This window comes from Hippocampus bargibanti, linkage group LG05, assembly GCF_051943395.1.
Source record: "Hippocampus bargibanti isolate YZ-2025 linkage group LG05, ASM5194339v1, whole genome shotgun sequence".
Lineage (NCBI taxonomy): Eukaryota > Metazoa > Chordata > Actinopteri > Syngnathiformes > Syngnathidae > Hippocampus > Hippocampus bargibanti.
Genome location: NC_142738.1, coordinates 21,186,713 through 21,203,665, shown reverse-complemented (window position 1 = coordinate 21,203,665; position 16,953 = coordinate 21,186,713). Strand labels below are relative to the sequence as shown.

The window sequence follows — 16,953 nt, the reverse complement described above, 5'->3', positions numbered from 1 at the left end:
AAAGGGTGATGAGGTGAAGGGTTAGGGAAATCCATCCACTAAAATGCTCTATATTCATATTCTTGGAGTTTTCTCCCGGTTCGCTTTTGTCATTCCTTGTGAGAATCCAGGAGAACTGTGTTTTCCTTCTCAGGAGCCAAACGTTTACCGTCTGTGGTGATTTTTTTTTTTTTTAGCAGAACCGTCACTTCTTCTTGGCTGCTTACATAGCCAACAACGACCTCATCTCCTACCTCTTGAATGGTGGCGTTTTGTTTTTTATTATTTACATGTGCACTCTTAACGGGCGATGTGACCTTCTCACTTGGTGAGTTCATATTGATTTATCGTGACCACAGAAGCTGAATTAAAGCAATTACTGTAGGCTTCATCATTCCTCACAGCGTGACCACACGATTGAGAGTCGGCCAAGAGGGAACACGGTGACCGTTTAAAAGTAAGAGTATAACAGGAACCGCTCTGCTGCCGTTCTCGTCACAACATATCCCGACAGCCAGACAACGTCTTGGCCCCTTGAAGGACCCAATAAATGTGCTGGTCACCAAGAGTGCAGGAATGCGATTGGTGCTGTAAACAGGCAAAAACTTTTTGGATGGAAAAGACTCACACCATCAAAACCATGGGCGTTTCCCAAGACAATGGCTGCTCTAATGTGCGACTCAGCTGGTGACGCATCTTTCACCTTCTTTCATCTGAGCAATTTTCTTATCTTTGTCTGTCCCTGAATGCGTCATCGCTGTGATCAGGTCCTCAATGCGGCGGCAATCAATCTAAAAGTAAAACAAAACCAAGAGAATGAGTTGTCTCGATCTGTTAAAAGGGTGAGATATTTACATAAGATTATACAAGACTTCTATGGAAGAAGCGGTTGTAAAGTCCAGCTGCACATGAGGCTTGTAGATGCAGACATTTTTCATAGATTTTCTTTATGTCAGTTCTGCCTCTTATGGCCAGCCACAAAGTTTATGCTGCCTTTGTCAGTCTCTGCACAGAAGTAAGCAATAGAGATTTCACATTCGGGCAGACATTGATCATAAATCACAGACCTTTGTTCTTGCTCTCCAACATGTGGTTTATGAGTAAAAGTACAGAACATAACATACCAAATATGTTCTGTTGTCAAAACAAGGTCAAAAATGTGCAGGCGACCGGAGGGACATGAAATAGTGCTCCAAATAATTAGAAAAGAGATCAATTGCTCTGGAAGTGAACTATTCCTGCTTACTTGAGTTAAACTCAAGTGTCAAACCATGCCGGTTGCATTTACATTTTCACACTGATGGATGTTTGCCATAGAATAAATAGAATAAATAAATAAATAAATAAATAAATAAATAAATAAATAAATAAATACATACATACATATATACATACATACGTAAATACGTACATACGTACATACGTACTAACGCACGCGTGGTTGCTCTAATGTGCGACTCAGCACGTGACGCAGCTTTCACCTTCTTTCATCTGAGCAATTTTCTTATCTTTGTCTGTCCCTGAATGCATCATCGCTGTGATCAGGTCCTCGATGGGGCGGCAATCTGCGTGTCACACACACACACATGGTGTATTTACCATAAATAATGTAAGGGCACATTTGTGATTGGTACTTCCTTAATTAAAAAAAATCCTTAAATTTTCTTGGGCGATTAGACGTCTTTATGTGTTTTGAGTTGTGAAAAATCAGGCAAGCAACTTTATGGCAGAGCCGGCAACTTTTCAGAGTTGTCTGCCCGGGTGTCCACTAACTTCTTGTCATGATTTTCAGACACTGGTATAGGGCGCACCAAATATCCTTCATTTTCTTCAAAATATGACCCTGCGCCTTATATGCCGGTGCGCGCCTTATACGCCGGTGCGCTTTACATGTGAAGTCATATTGAGCCACAACATTTTCTCCTGTAGAAAAATAGAGCTCGATCCATGCTGGGAAGTATAAAACATTACCCCTGCCTGTACTGTAGCGCCTTGTAATGTAGTGTGCCTTATACATGGAAAACTTGTTCAAACATGTCATTCATTGGGCGTGCCTTATAGGCCGGTGTGCCTTATACACGGGAAAAGATGGTAATCTCTTCCGTTAAATTACTTCTTACCTAAAAACTGGTACGGAGTCCTTTAAGTACTTATCTATGTCAATCACAGACTGATGTGAGTCTGTCCAGCACACATGGGAACAAGGCTAGACAATTCCTTCGCTCACACAAAACATGTTGCTATTTTGTGCACATGCATATTTTGATTCAGAGCAGTTGCCTTATTGTCTTCAGCAAATTTTTACTCCCAACAACTTCCACCTGCACCAGATAGAAATATATATGAGTGATATATGAGCTGTTGGTGACAATACCCTAAACAGGGTGTAAGCCTCTCGGAGATTACACATCGACGAACAACCATCCGCAGTCACACTCACACCCAGGGACAATTTCGAGTGTTCCGCAAAGCGGGAGGAAACTGGAGTATCCGAAGAAAATTCCGCATGGGAAGGCTGCAGCCAGAATCAAACACCACACCTTTGTACTGTAAAGCCAATGGGCTTGATTAGATAAATGTTAAATAAAATGTACAGTATTTTCTTTTTGTCTTCGCCTCCCTGGCTAACTTAATGCCCTTGGGACCCCATTCACCTCTCCCATCACCCAAACTCTGAAAAAAGTAAAGTGTGTAAAAAGAACCTGTCCATGATGGGAATTCCTTTATCCATTCTCACCGGCTGTCTTAAATAAAAGTTATTGCCTCCTAATCTACCACCCACCGAAAAAAAAGCAAACACAAAAAAGTCGCAGTGTCCATCAACATTGATGTAGGTGACACGGTGGATTATGTAACAATTGTGAAAAGTACCTCTACTGTTGCCATAAAATAAATATACAATTGTGGAATGCGGAATTTTGTGACATCACTGCTTTCTATAATTGAGTCCTGATTTCGTGTCTGAACTTCCTCCAGCTACCACCACTGGGATAACATTTTAACGAGCACACCATTCATTGCTGTAAGGCTAAACATAAATCTGACTGCTTTATCAGACTTACAGGGTAGCAAAAGGAGGAGAACTGCCGAAAGCCCCCGGGAAATAAATAATCAAGACAAATAGTTGAGCAAAGATATGTAAACGGGGGTTTGGAACAGTTTTTATTTCCCCTTTTTCAGACGAATGACAGCAGTTTGCACTGGAAGAATAAAGAATTGATTTGGCATGCGGGAGAAGGCCGCTGGGCTCCGGGGGATGAGAGAAAGGTTCCTGATGAAATATTGAAGAAGACTGGAGATGGGACCAGAGCATGTCCGTGTCCTGCCTCCACTGATCCGGCATCAGCCAACAATGTGCGTGCTCCGTAGAGGAATTCAGCTCGACAGCTAAGGTGAGCGAGTTCTCCTAGGAAAGGTTGTCCAGGTCTGTGTCCAATAGCACATGACTGTCTGTAGTTTTAACAGTGGGTGTGTCGAAATCCTGTCTTTAATCCAGAGATGCGAAAAAGAGCGAGCATCACTTGAAGCGTACCTGCAATGTATATAAAATTATACACCACGGTGGATAAATAAAGTGTACATGGTCAATATCCATTTTTTCTGTAAGAAAAAAAAGAACTTTTGGCCGACGAAAAAGAAGTGCCTACGTTTATGGTACTTTTTCTTCGCCGTTGGTGGATTAAATCATTAGTTCAGGAGAGATAAAGATGTGATTCATTTCCAACATAGCAAAGAACACGGCTGACAATGTTTTATTTACATTGATTTTGTAATTGTAATTGTAATTGTTGAATCTTTAATCAAGTATCAGAATCAGAATCAGAATCAGAATCATCTTTATTGCCAAGTATGTAGGACACACAAGGAATTTGTTTCCGGTAGAACACGCTGCACGAGTATCGCTGTAAAAAAAAACTGCTAAGTGGCACTATACAGTTCCATTTTGGCTACTGTTGAAAGAGTTCAAAGAGTTAATGGCTTGGGGGAAGAAGCTGTTTAAATGTCTGCTGGATTTGGTGCGCATGGATCGGTAGCGCCTGCCTGAGGGGAGTAGCTGGAAAAGGTGGTGGGCAGGGTGCGGAGGGTCCAGTAGGATTTTCCGCGCCCTAGTTTGGATTCTATCAAATGTTAAATGATAAGTATCAAATGTTGTTTATAATTCTATTTCTTTTCTCGCTGAACCGCAACTTTCTTTTTGATTAGAATATATGAAACAAAAAAGACATCCAAATGAAACAGAAAAGACATTTTTTTCACATTTTTTTTCCTTCTTAAATGAGTGTTTAAAAAATATTCTTGGCTGTCCTGTGTGTGAAATTCTCCACAGTCTTTCACATCCATCGGTGTTGCTTTAAATGTTGCTGCTCTCAAGAATTGTAGGTCATATTCCTTTTGTCAAGTTGGGTCAGCAGTAACCTGAGCTAAAACAGCCACTTTTCCTAAAGTTTTGTATAATTAGAATCGTTTTAACATGCAACAACATTCACAACCTTCTGAATGGCGGTCGTCATCGTAACACCACGCCCGCAATCAACCCCCAAAAAACACCAAGAAATAAATAAACTGTCTCAGATAATTAGCAACTCTATGTTGTTTTGTGTTCACTTTTTAATTATTTTTTTATCATAAACTGGTGTGGACTACTCTTCCTTTGGGAGCATTATTTCAATTCAGAGAGTTGGGACAAAAAAAATAGTCATCGAAATAGTTGAGATTGAGATAATACAGGTTGACATTCAGATAAAAATTCAATTACAAGGTTATTTTTCAGTTTGTCTCATGCTTGAATGCTAGCACAAACCCAATTAAAAGACATTCACATGCTAACGCAGCGACCTTGAGCACCATAATTGCCTGTAATTGCTCATAAAGGTCCCCCTATCAACATTGGCGCATGGAGTGGCACGAACTGGGAAAATAGAATCAGAGGCACCAAAGGCAGGCACATGAAACACACAGAGATAGAGGATGTATTTGTTTGGGTCATTAGGAACTCATGGTGACCCAGTGAGCCACAACATTATATCAGCAGCAAGGCCAAGGCTCTTGCAATCCGTGTTAACTGTGCAAGTCCGTGCAGGGCCAATTGGCCTGCACTGCTAACCCCCCCCCCCCCCCCCCAACTTCCTAGAATCACAACAATCGCTTGCACGTATTGCTTCACCGCATCAAAATGGACACACCATGAGGGCAAGCGGTCAACGATGGCCGTAATTTGTGCTTGGTGTGAAAGTGCGACAATGTTCATTCACGCTTATTTAAGACAATCTTCATTCACTTCATTCAGGCCTGTGTCATTTTTGTCTTTCCAACATAGCTTTGTGACTCCATAAACTACACTATGACGTCAATTGATAACCAAACCACGACTTTGGAATAATAATAATAATAATAATAATAATACAATTTCAACCAAGGTATAATAAAATTTCAACCAAGGTATAATAACATTTCAACCAAGATATAATAAAATTTCAACCAAGGTTTTTCACTTTCATTCATTTAACTGATGGAATGGAGTCGGCGATAATCCCAACAAAACGGTAATCCGGTGATGAGCGCGGAAAGTGATAATAACAGTGGTCTCTGGTTACAAGTGAAGGAGCTAACTCATATCGATTGCAAGGCAAAAGCGGGTCATAATGTTCGAGAAGACAACTTAATGTCAGGGCATGTCAGCCATATCTTCCATGTAATGATAAATGTGATATTATAATTTAACACAACAGACGATGCATAGTCACAATTTACCACACGCAAATTGTCAGATTCCCCCCATAATTTTCACCAGTTGCACATCCCTCATCCAAAACCTGCGTTCTTGTTCTTGTTCTTGTTCTTGTTATTTTTCCTTTTCACAGCTTTTCTCTCTCTGGGATTGCCATTTTGGATAAGCTCTATCCAATTTCAAGAGTCATTTGTGTAGATATTTTGGCATTAGTTTTTGGGAAAGAATGCCCTTTGAGGGCCAACCCTTCCTGTTTATCTAGACTTGGCACCGGCACTTGTGGTCATCCAGAGCCAATCTGGGTTAATTTTGAGTTTGAAAATAACAATAAATAAAATGATTGGATAATGCCTGTCACAAGGGCAGCTGTCATGTGAGGAGCGGAATTCAGACCCTGAAGCAAACATGACACGGAAGTTGAAAATTCAAACTTTTATCAACGAAAGCAGAAAGTAATTACAGAGATGAGAAGATATAAAAGAAAGCTGACATTCTGACTGGAAGAAATCTTGATGCAATGTGTCACTCAATTGCTTAAATTTTGATACTGAGAGACATTGGCCCTATGTGACCGAATATGTGCGATATATCTAGAGGACAAAGCATAAAAGGGAACTGCATCTTGAATGATCAAGAAACAACCGTTTGTAATAGCTTCTCCAAGCACACATTGTTAAGCCTTAAACAAAAAGAATTGATGTTTTGAATTCTATTTCACTCAGTGAAGTGTTTCCAGCAGAATATGGAACCTCTGTTCCATGGTGTGCGGGAATTGGCCAATCAAAGTATAATATTCAAGTCGATATTCCGAGCAAAGCCAGCCATTGCTCTCCGTGGCATGTAAGGGGAGGGGATGAGGATCAATTGGCAGGTCCAAGCTGCTCGTATGACCTGGGATCGAATGTCTGTTGTTTGGCAGTGACTGAAATGTCTCACATTTGATGACTAGATTTTCCAACCTGGAGCCCTTTCATTTCACAGGATCGAGTAGATCAGGGATGTCCAAACTTTGTGCAAAGGGAGCCAGGTTTGGTGTGTTAAAAATGTAGTGGAGGAAGGGGGCAACCTTGCCGGATGTTCTTGACATATAACAGCAATTAATTGAAATGAATTTCAGCATGCCATTCTGTGTTTCACATTTGATTTTTTCGTGTAATTTCAGCTATCTTAAGCATGTGTTTTGGTTCATTTGAAACATGCTTCATATGCATGTTTCAATTGAATTGACCTTGAAAATTGAAATTGAATACGGTATTCACTTTTTAGATGTAGATGTAGATGTCCTGTTTCAAAGGATTCTGTTGGAAGTAGACATCACCCTGTATCTCTTTGTATTTTCATCGCCAGTTAAAAGTACACTTGATAAGAGGAGCACAAATTAAAACGGTGACGGTGGAAAGTTAATTTGGCTACATTACTAATGACTTTAGTTTTATATGTTTTATATATATATATATATATATATATATATATATATATATATATATATATATATATATATATATATATATATATATATATATATATATATATATATATATATATATACTAATAGTAATAGTATTGCCCTTTTTGTAATTGCAACAAAGTTGATATGTTACTTTTAAGTAAGTTGATAAAGGTTTGCAAAAGGATAGCGTAAAAAAATAGGAGATGGGCAACCTGACCTGAATATTAAGAGCTACAACTTCTCTGGAACACTCACAATTTAGTGTGTGTATTCTTTGGTTGTTGTCCTGAGTTCCAATGAGACTTGAACGAAGGCTCCGCGGCGTGTATATTGTGAAAGCGGAGTACTGAAAGCCCATAGCTGGGGAACATACCTTCAACCCAGCGTTGACAAAGGAGGTCAGTGCCAAGTCAGTAGAAGTTTATTTTTTATTTCCACTTCTCCCTTTCATCAGTGTTCACACCATAGCAGAAACTATCCCAACATTGCTTATTTATTCGTAGAACCCCACCTCCGCACAGCTCTCATTCAGCACTTAATATCCATAACGCCTTGGGTAATTGTTGTTTTCCTCTGCCCCTGAAATCTTACCACATCACAAGACTAAGATCCCTCTGTCCTCTTGTTTATTTTCAAATGACCCAACCAGGACTGGCATTGCTGTGTGCACCTCCAAAATTTGTTGAGCTGACAAATTTGTTCCAGTTGCATGAGGAGGCAGGATGAATTTGACCGTGTGTGAGAAAGGGAATGGTTCTAGTAGTGGGACTGGGGCTTACAGCAGGGATTGCTAAACTTCATTCGGCTCTTCATCGCTTCAAAGGCTGGGAGGGGAGATTCTGTGAAATCATACAATAACAGTGAATGTAACCACCCTTTCAAAACACAACAGGACTCAACTGGATAGGTGGGAACAAGACAAGAGGAAAGGATGGTGTTACCCCGCAGAAGCAAGAAAAGCTATGAATACATATGACCAGCTTCTGGGCTGAGTAGACAAATGGAGAGGTTATGCAAACATTCTCACGCCTATCGATGAAAAGGTTTCTTCAGCCTTCATCTGTACTTCTTTGAAGATGTTGGACGTTTCGCTTCTTATCCAAGAGGCTTCGTCAGCGAACTAAAGTCTTTTACTGGTAGTTTCGGCCCTATTTATATCCCTACTGTACAGACGTGGCGGTGCCAGACACTGCTATGATTGGTCCCTGCTCTCAGCTTGGGGGGGGAGCAGAGGACTACTCCCTGCGTCTACACTGATTACTTCTGTTGTCCTGACTGATTACTTCTACTGTCCAGCCTGAGTATGAGGTCTACACTGGCCTGATTGCCCCATTTGCTCTGGTATCACATCATCAGCATAAGTAAGACAATCTTGCCTAAGAAGTGTATTGTATGAATGATCCAAATTGAATCTCACCCCACCATGTCGATTTAGTGAAGGATTTTGCTGTTTTATGAAAATAGCTTCTTTTACTCCCCTCTCAAACCATCTATTTTCTTTCGCTAAGATTTTAACCTCATTGTCGTCAAATGAGTGGTTGCTAGCTTTTAGGTGCATATGTACTGCCGATTTACGCCCACTAGTATTATCCCTGCGATGTTGATAAAGTCTCAAAAAATATTTTATAAAAACTGCTCTACATTGCTCTACATTGCTCTAGACCAGGGGTGGGCAAACTTTTTGACTCGCGGGCCGCATTGGGTTCTAAAATTTGACAGAGGGGCCGGGCCAGGAGCATTTGGAGGGAGTGTTTGGACCGGAAATACTCTGAACAAGTTATGTCCATAATTTATAAAATCACTTCAAATGACTTCGACTGAGCGTATTTTACAAAGATTCCACAGCATATAGCTATAGTTTACGTTTTAGGACTTGCGCTGAATATTCATGAAGTCTTGTTTTCGAGTTGATGACGATCCCCATGTGACGTCACGTTTGGACCGCCCCTGACCGAGAAAGCGACATACAATGCATTTTGGGTACTTTGTTTGGTCTGAAAACTTCGTGTTGATCCGTGTTGATGGTGAAATTAGAAAGAAAACACATAAATAACGCCATGGTGAATCGTTGTGTGTTGCACCAAGACAACTATTTGATATTCGCTGACACAAATTCCCAGCTGACAAATCAGCCCATTTCCAACGGAGCTTGGGCGCAATCTTCTGCATTTCTGGGTGCTACAATTGCTGTCATTGATGGCTCGAATTGATATGGGAGGACTCCTTGAATCAATTGCAAACATTTATGCTTTCCTCTTTAGAACTATTTGAATCATATTCATAACTGGATGAGTAACAAGAAAACATCTTCTCCGAATCTGAAGCCATTGTTTTGATTCTCGATCAAAGGCAAGACGTCTTGGCGTGACGTCACGAACAGGGGGTGGGACCTTCTGAAACTGACCATTTCCGGATTCATTTGAAGTCATTTTTATTTGTGTTCTTCATTTAACTAAAAATATCAGCCTGCCTGATTTGGGTATTTTAGATGCTATAAAACGTTTTTCTGATGTCAGTGGGAAACAAAAACAAAAAATGGTGCCGGTGCCTTTAAATGTAGTATGTACAAACCTCATAGCACAGTAAGAACACTACAACCCAATTTATTAACTGTCTTTCAAATGTGAAAAATATCCCTGATCAGTTAATAAATTTGTCTCAAGGAATATGGCGTTTACATACTATTTCGCAGATACTTGGAGGAGGAAATGGAAATAGATTAAAATAACATGCACTGTGATTTATCAAGATTGCGTCTGTTTTTAATAAGTTTCCATCGAAGGGGCAAAGTTAAAGAAATCCACATTTATTGAAAAATGGAATCACTTTCAAAATTCAAAACATATTATTACACAACGAAATATTCAAGCTCAATAATACCTACTTGTGTTAAATTCCGCCAAATCATAGATGGTTTGTCCTGACCGCGCGCTCAACAAACTCCTCACTGACGCCCTCGCCTACACGCACAAACAAAACACGTGTACCGTCGCCGAGCACACAAACATAGACTACCTGCAGTTGAAATTTGCATTCTCGGCACGGCAGCCAATCAGAAGCCTGCTTCTTTCTTCCGGACTTTCGCAAGCGTTATAAAGTCGTGCAATTGCATGTCATTTTCCAAAATAGATGCACAGAACCTCAGCCCAGAAGAAAGATTCAAAAGAAGCTAACAACATATGTGACGCTAAAAAACGTAAATTCACATTAAACCGTGACTGTAATGTGAGACTTATGAAAGGGGCTTAGTGGCTCGTAGGAAGCAATGCAAACGTTGCATTGTGCACCGCAATGACAATCGACTACTGCAGCAAAATCTACGGCCATGCACATTTACCGTAAATTAAGCAAGGTAGCATTTGTAGTAGGTGCATTCTTGATTTAAAAAAAAACTTTATACTTTCTTACAATGTTTTTTAATGTGATTAGTTGTCTCTTTGTGCTTCAAGTTGTGAAAATTGGGACAGGCAACTTTTCAGTTATCTGCCCTGTTGTTCGCTAACTTTTTGTCATGAGTTTTAGACACTGTTTGTACTATAATTTGGGCAAGTTCGGCGGGCCGGATTAAAAAGCCTAACGGGCCGTATGTGGCCCGCGGGCCGTAGTTTGCCCATGCCTGCTCTAGACATACATAAATAAATAAATAAATAAATACCTACATACATACATACATACACACATACATACACACACACACACAAACACACACACGCACACACACATACACACACACATACATACATACATACATACATACATACATACATACATACATACATACATACATACATACATACATACATACCAGTGACGTGCAGTCAGGGGAGGCAGGTAAGGCAGTGCACCTGTCACCTCACCTGTCATCATGTAAAGCTGTCATGGAAATATCAAATGAAAAAATAAATTAAACAGTTATATGTTTTTAGTGATTTGTACTTTAAAGTTCTTGTCCATTTAACTTCACCGTTTTAGGATTTTTTTCAAAATCGCTGAATTTTCACATTTACCGTTGAAATATTAAGTACAGACGAACGGTGAGGCAGCAGCCGGCTGAGCCTCAACATGGATTGCGCAATCACTATGCTTACTGTGCTGGCTTGCTCTGCAGTGAGACCGCATTGCTGTCCTTCTGCATATCGCTATTAAAGCGTTCAAACACGTTTAGTATATGAACTAAATTTCTACAGTTTGGCTGGTGTATATAATGTAGTCATTGTACATTATAAACACTGTACTACAGTGTTTATTTTATTTTATTTTTATAAAAACTGTGTGTATAGGTGAGGCACACAGTTCTCCTGCCTCATGACAGGGGGCGCTGGTGATTACAGATTCTTCCTACGACTCCTCGGCTGCAGAATAATAGAATTAGAGACAGAAAGCTACAGTTAGCAAGTAAAGTGCAACCCTGCAGTCATTTTTTCCTGTTGCTTGGACTCACTTTCAGAATGGTGGATTACATATCTAAATTGAAAGAATTTTCTAAACTGGACTTTCAATCGAAGCAGGAGGTAATAATTAAAGGAAGACCAACACCGGAGCTAAAAGGTTTGCTTCAGACAACGGGACACAATACTCGCTCTTTTCAGGCGGACTGGTACACACGAAAAGGCTGGCTGTGTGGATGTCCAGCAAGAAACCGCCTTTTCTGCTTTTCCTGCCTTCTGTTCTCAACTTGTGACAATGTCTGGACTCAAATGGGATATTACGACCTGAAAAATTTACAACGGAGCCTCATCAAAAATGAGCGAAGACTCAACATCAGCATCCACAATGCTAAGGTAAAGGAGAACCGGGAGATTTTAAAACATCTCATCAATGCCACCTGCTTCCTTGCCAAACAACAGCTGGCATTTCGTGGAAATGATGAAAGTAAAGGCTCTGCTAATCGTGGTAACTATGTTGAACTATTACATGCTTTCGCTGAGAAAGATGACAGGCTAGCAAGTCATTTTGGGACATCCACTGTATTTTCTAGCCTGTGAAACAGAATACAGAACGATTTAATTGAAGCAGTTGGTGATGTCATTAGAAGTGACATTAAAAAGGAGATCGGTGCAGCCCCATTTGTTGCTGTAGAGTAGACGAGATTGTCATTCTCAGCACTGAAAACATACAGTCAAAACATACATATGTAACGGAGTTGTACACTTAGATTATTAATTTATGAAGGAAGTGACGCAACGGCGCACAGTGTGGCACCATGTCCCGCCCATAGTTTCCAGAACAATCTGGAGGAGATTCATGGTGAGTCGCAATTTTCTGATGCTCTTGATTAACGCGCATTTTCATGACAATATCTTATTCTGTTTCCCCTTTTGTACTGTCTAGTGTTATTTAATTAGTTCCCTCATTCATTTCTAGTCCAGATTACTTTTTGTGTCATTATTTAATTCACGTTTTGTCAAGTGGAACTTTGAAGCACATGTGCTTCATAGTGCTTTTCTGTTGTGCAGTTAATCACAAGACGAAACCCATGCGACTTCACCCATCCCTTCTGCCATACTGTGTTGCAGGTAATAATTGTTTCATTTCGTTTTTATTGAACAATATTTAGTTTCGTGTGTCGTGTTTCATTTGCCCGTGAGTGTTCGTGGCGGGTTGAACTGTGCGCCATTACAAGCGCACCGCGTGTTCTGCCGAGTCTCCGCCTATGATGCGTTCAGTGACATTGTGTAAATAACACTGAACTTGTGTTGTACTCTCTTTTTCTGTAAATAACCACTATACGATCACACGTTGTTCATTCTGTTTTGTTATCAACAATGTTTTGCATATTCAGAAAAATCTGGAGGAGATTCATGTTAATCACAAGACGAAACCCATGCGACTTCACCCATCTCTTCTGCCATACTGTGTTGCAGAAATGAAAGAAAAAGACACATCCACGCGTCTGGTCTCATTAATACGGCAGCATCGTGGAGATGAAGACAGTCACAGTTGTGACACCCGACACACACACACACACACACACACACACACACACACACACACACGCACGCACGCACGCACACACACACACACACACACACACACACACACACACACACACACACATACACACATACATACATACATACATACATACATACATACATACATACATACATACATACATACATACATACATACATACATACATACATACATACATACATACATACATCTCTCTTCTTCTAGCTGTCCATCATAGGTGATGATGACGCTTGCTCCCAGGGAGGGGATGTGGGGGGGTTAGCGACGATGTCGCTGGTGCCACTTTTCATGGGCATAGAGCCCAATCCTTGAGCCGCAGACACGTCCACAGATGGAACATGGGAGGCCGGATGGCAGGGGGGTACCAGCCGCCCGCTGTTGCCGTTGAATGCGTCTCTCTAATTGTCTGTCTATGTGGATTTGATGTATTTCAGAGACTATCCTGGCACAAGTGGTCTGCCAGGTCTGTCGGTTTGTGGCCAAAGTTTCGAGCTTCGTGATGTTGGATGTTGGCTTAAGGAGGTCCCTGGTGTAGTCCTTGAGGCGTCGCTTTTTCCCCCTGCAGACCGCTTCACATCTTTCAGCTGTCCGTAGAGGGTAGAGGACTTGGCGGGGCAGGCGCTGATCGGGCATGCGGATGGTGTGTCCAATGCACCTAAGGTGTTTTTTTGCAACTGCCGCTTCCATGCAGATGGAATTTGTGCGCTGAAAGATGTCTGAGTGGGGAAATCGATCTTCTCAGGACAGGCCAAGGATCGTCTGCAGGCTACGGATGTGGAAGGCCTCAAGGGTAGTTAAGTGCCGGCGGTATGTGGTCCATGTTTCTGCCCCATAGAGGAGAGTGGACAGACATACTGCGTTGTATACGACAATCTTGGTTCCAAATCTCAGGCTTCGGTTCATAAAGACTCTGCTGCGTAAACGTCCAAACGATGATGAGGCTTTATTTATACGATTGTGTATTTCCATGTCAAAGGAGCAATTGGTGGACAAAGTGGAGCCAAGGTAGGTAAAATAATCCACTATATTTAGTGAAATGCCATTGATGTGAAGGCTGGGTGGTGTGGGAGTTGGCGACACAGGTTGGAACATGAGCTCTGTTTTTTTTTTATGTTGATCTGGAGACCAAAAGACTGGTACAAGTTAGAAATAGTATTGAGAGCCTGCTGCATAGATTCTGAGCTGTGAGCTAGTACAGCACAGTCATCAGCATACTGAAGTTCGCAGATGTGGCAGATATTTGTCTTTGTGTGGGCCTGGAGCCGTCTGATGTTGAAGAGGTTTCCATCGAGGCGGTACTCCGCGCGGATGCCATCTTCATGTCCGATGCCTTTGTGAAATAGGCACGTGATGGCAGAAAGGAGGATATTAAAGAGCGCTGGAGCCAAGGCACAGCCCTGCTTCACCCCAGAGTTCACCCCAAAGAGCTCTGACTGGAGCTCTCCGAAGAGTACTCTGGCTTGCATCCCGTCATGCAGCTGCTGGAGGATGCAAAGAAACTTGGGTGGAACCCCAAGTTTGGAGAGGTGCTTCCATAGCAACTCACGGTTGACGGTGTCAAATGCTTTGTTGAGATCTATGATGGCTATGTAGAGGTCCAGGTGATGTTCTCTGCTCTTCTCCATAAGCTGCCTTAATACAAAAATCATGTCTGTGGTGGATCTTGTCTTCCGGAAACCACACTGCGTTTCTGGAAGCACAGACTCTGAGAGATGCTTGACCAGCCTACTGAGCATGATTTTGGACAACATTTTCCCTGCGGTGGAGAGGAGAGAGATTCCTCGGCTATTTCCACACACTGTTTTGTCCCCTTTCTTTTTGTAGATTACAATGATGTTGGCGTCCTTCCAGTCCTGTGGGAGCTTCCCGTGTTCCGAGATGTTATGTAAAAGGAGGTGCAGACGGCGCGTGAGGAGATAAGCTCCGTGTTTGTAAACTTCTGCAGGGATGCCATCAGGTCCAGCACTTTTGTTGTTCTTAAGGCTCATGATGGCTTGCCTGGTCTCCGAAAAAGATGGTGGGGTGTCGAGGCTCATGATTGGCGGCAGGTCTGGAAGATTGTCCAGAATTTTTGAGTTGACGGGGTTGGTGGTGTTGAGAAGGGTCTCGAAATGGTTTGCTCAGCGAGCAAGGATCTCATGGCGGTCCTTAAGGAGCACAGAGCCATCAGCAGATTGCACTGGAGAAAGTTTTTGCTTTCTAGGGCCATACAGTTCTTGGATGGCATTGTAGAAACCCTGGGTGTTGTTACAGTCTGCCAGATATTGGATCTCATGTGCCTTCTGCAACCACCAGGAGTCCTCCATGACATACATACATACATACATACATACATACATACATACATACATACATACATACATACATACATACATACATACATACATACATACATACATAGCAATAAAACTATTTACAAGGTTTTCCAATATTTAACTTTGCACTCTCAGGAATGTGGATATGGCGAAACAACCGACAGCACAGGCGTATTGAGCTTGACACTAGGGTAACCCATGCTGAAAATGTATGACCTCATCTAAGTGAAGGTTTTATGGTTCCCCATTCAATGGTGGCTTTTCACAGGAGGAGGCATTTTGGGGGATGCCACAGTGTCGGGTTGCCCTTCCTCTGCCATGGAAAAAGGTACATTTCACCGCAGATACACAACACATGGAAGCCATCAACAGGGCCTGGAGGCTCGCGTTAGGGAAATTGGGAGCGGAGCTCGCAAGCTAGTGCACACAGATGTACAGTATGAAGGAAGTAGATAAATCAAGAAGAGGAGAAAGACTCATTGACTACAAGCAGTGTGTTTGTCTGAGCAAGTGTGTTTGATGTGTGTGATTTCTGTTGTTTTTATTCTCTCTGTGACATCTAAATCATCCACATCTGCCTTCGCTGAATAGAACTACAGAAGATGACATCTTGGTATGCTCCCCACAATGCATGGCCACTGTCCCTTGTGCCTCGCACTTATCTGTTTTATCGATATGCTGCGAGTCACTCCTTAAATAGGTCAGTGTTGTGAAGTGTGATGTATCGTGCGCACCTTTCCAACTCGGAAATGTTTCCTCTAATGAGTCCGGTAATTTTTGGAAAGGGAAAACACCACAGCCCTTTTCCAATAAAGCCTCAATGGCCTCTCCAATCATTGGATGCCAAAAACAAAAGTGTTTTGTCCTGTAAAAGCTTCCTTTACAGAAGAAGTATCTTCCGCTAACTATCTTCTAAAACTACAAAGTGCACGAACACAGTCTGACCATTTTCAAGCAGGTAAAGATGTGATTTGTTGTTTCTTGTCATATCTGTGCCTCACATACCAGGTGGTGGATGAGTGACACCCACACCGCGTTGCTATCCCTAAATTAAGACATGCTATCATACTTCGACAACTGTGCTCACGAGTTTACATACTTTACTTTTATTTTCCTACCAATTGCATGCTTCTTGAAAGTCCGAAAAAAAATAGTTTGTGGAAAAAAGGGCCTCTTAGTGTTTTAGCACTGGGTAATTGGTTGTACTGATTGTTATGGGGGAATATATTGTCAGTGTATCCAATTTACTGATTGGATTATAATAGATGTTTGGCAGACAAAAAAACTCTCAATCACCTTCAGGGCTCTATTCCAAACAGCTGCTGTCATATCCCACCCAGAAGAATTTGTGACACAAACCAGGACATATCAAAATCAACATAAATTGATGGCATTGTCATTTTACCACAGCCACATAATTACGACATGCCAAGACACACTGGATGTAAATCATTGAACGACTGGATTCAAAGGATTCAGGATGCTCCAGATCCTTTCTTGGCACA

General features: G+C 41.6%; 1 long non-coding RNA gene across 2 annotated transcripts in view; it reads left to right on the top strand.

Moving 5' to 3' along the window:
- The window catches only part of LOC148898209 (uncharacterized), an 80,122-nt gene that overhangs the window by 22,283 nt on the left and 40,886 nt on the right, over positions 1 to 16,953 (top strand). For both annotated transcript variants that reach the window (XR_016114975.1, XR_016114976.1), the window contains exon 2: positions 3,160 to 3,371. This is a non-coding gene — a long non-coding RNA (uncharacterized LOC148898209). The remainder of the gene's footprint in view (positions 1 to 3,159; positions 3,372 to 16,953) is intronic.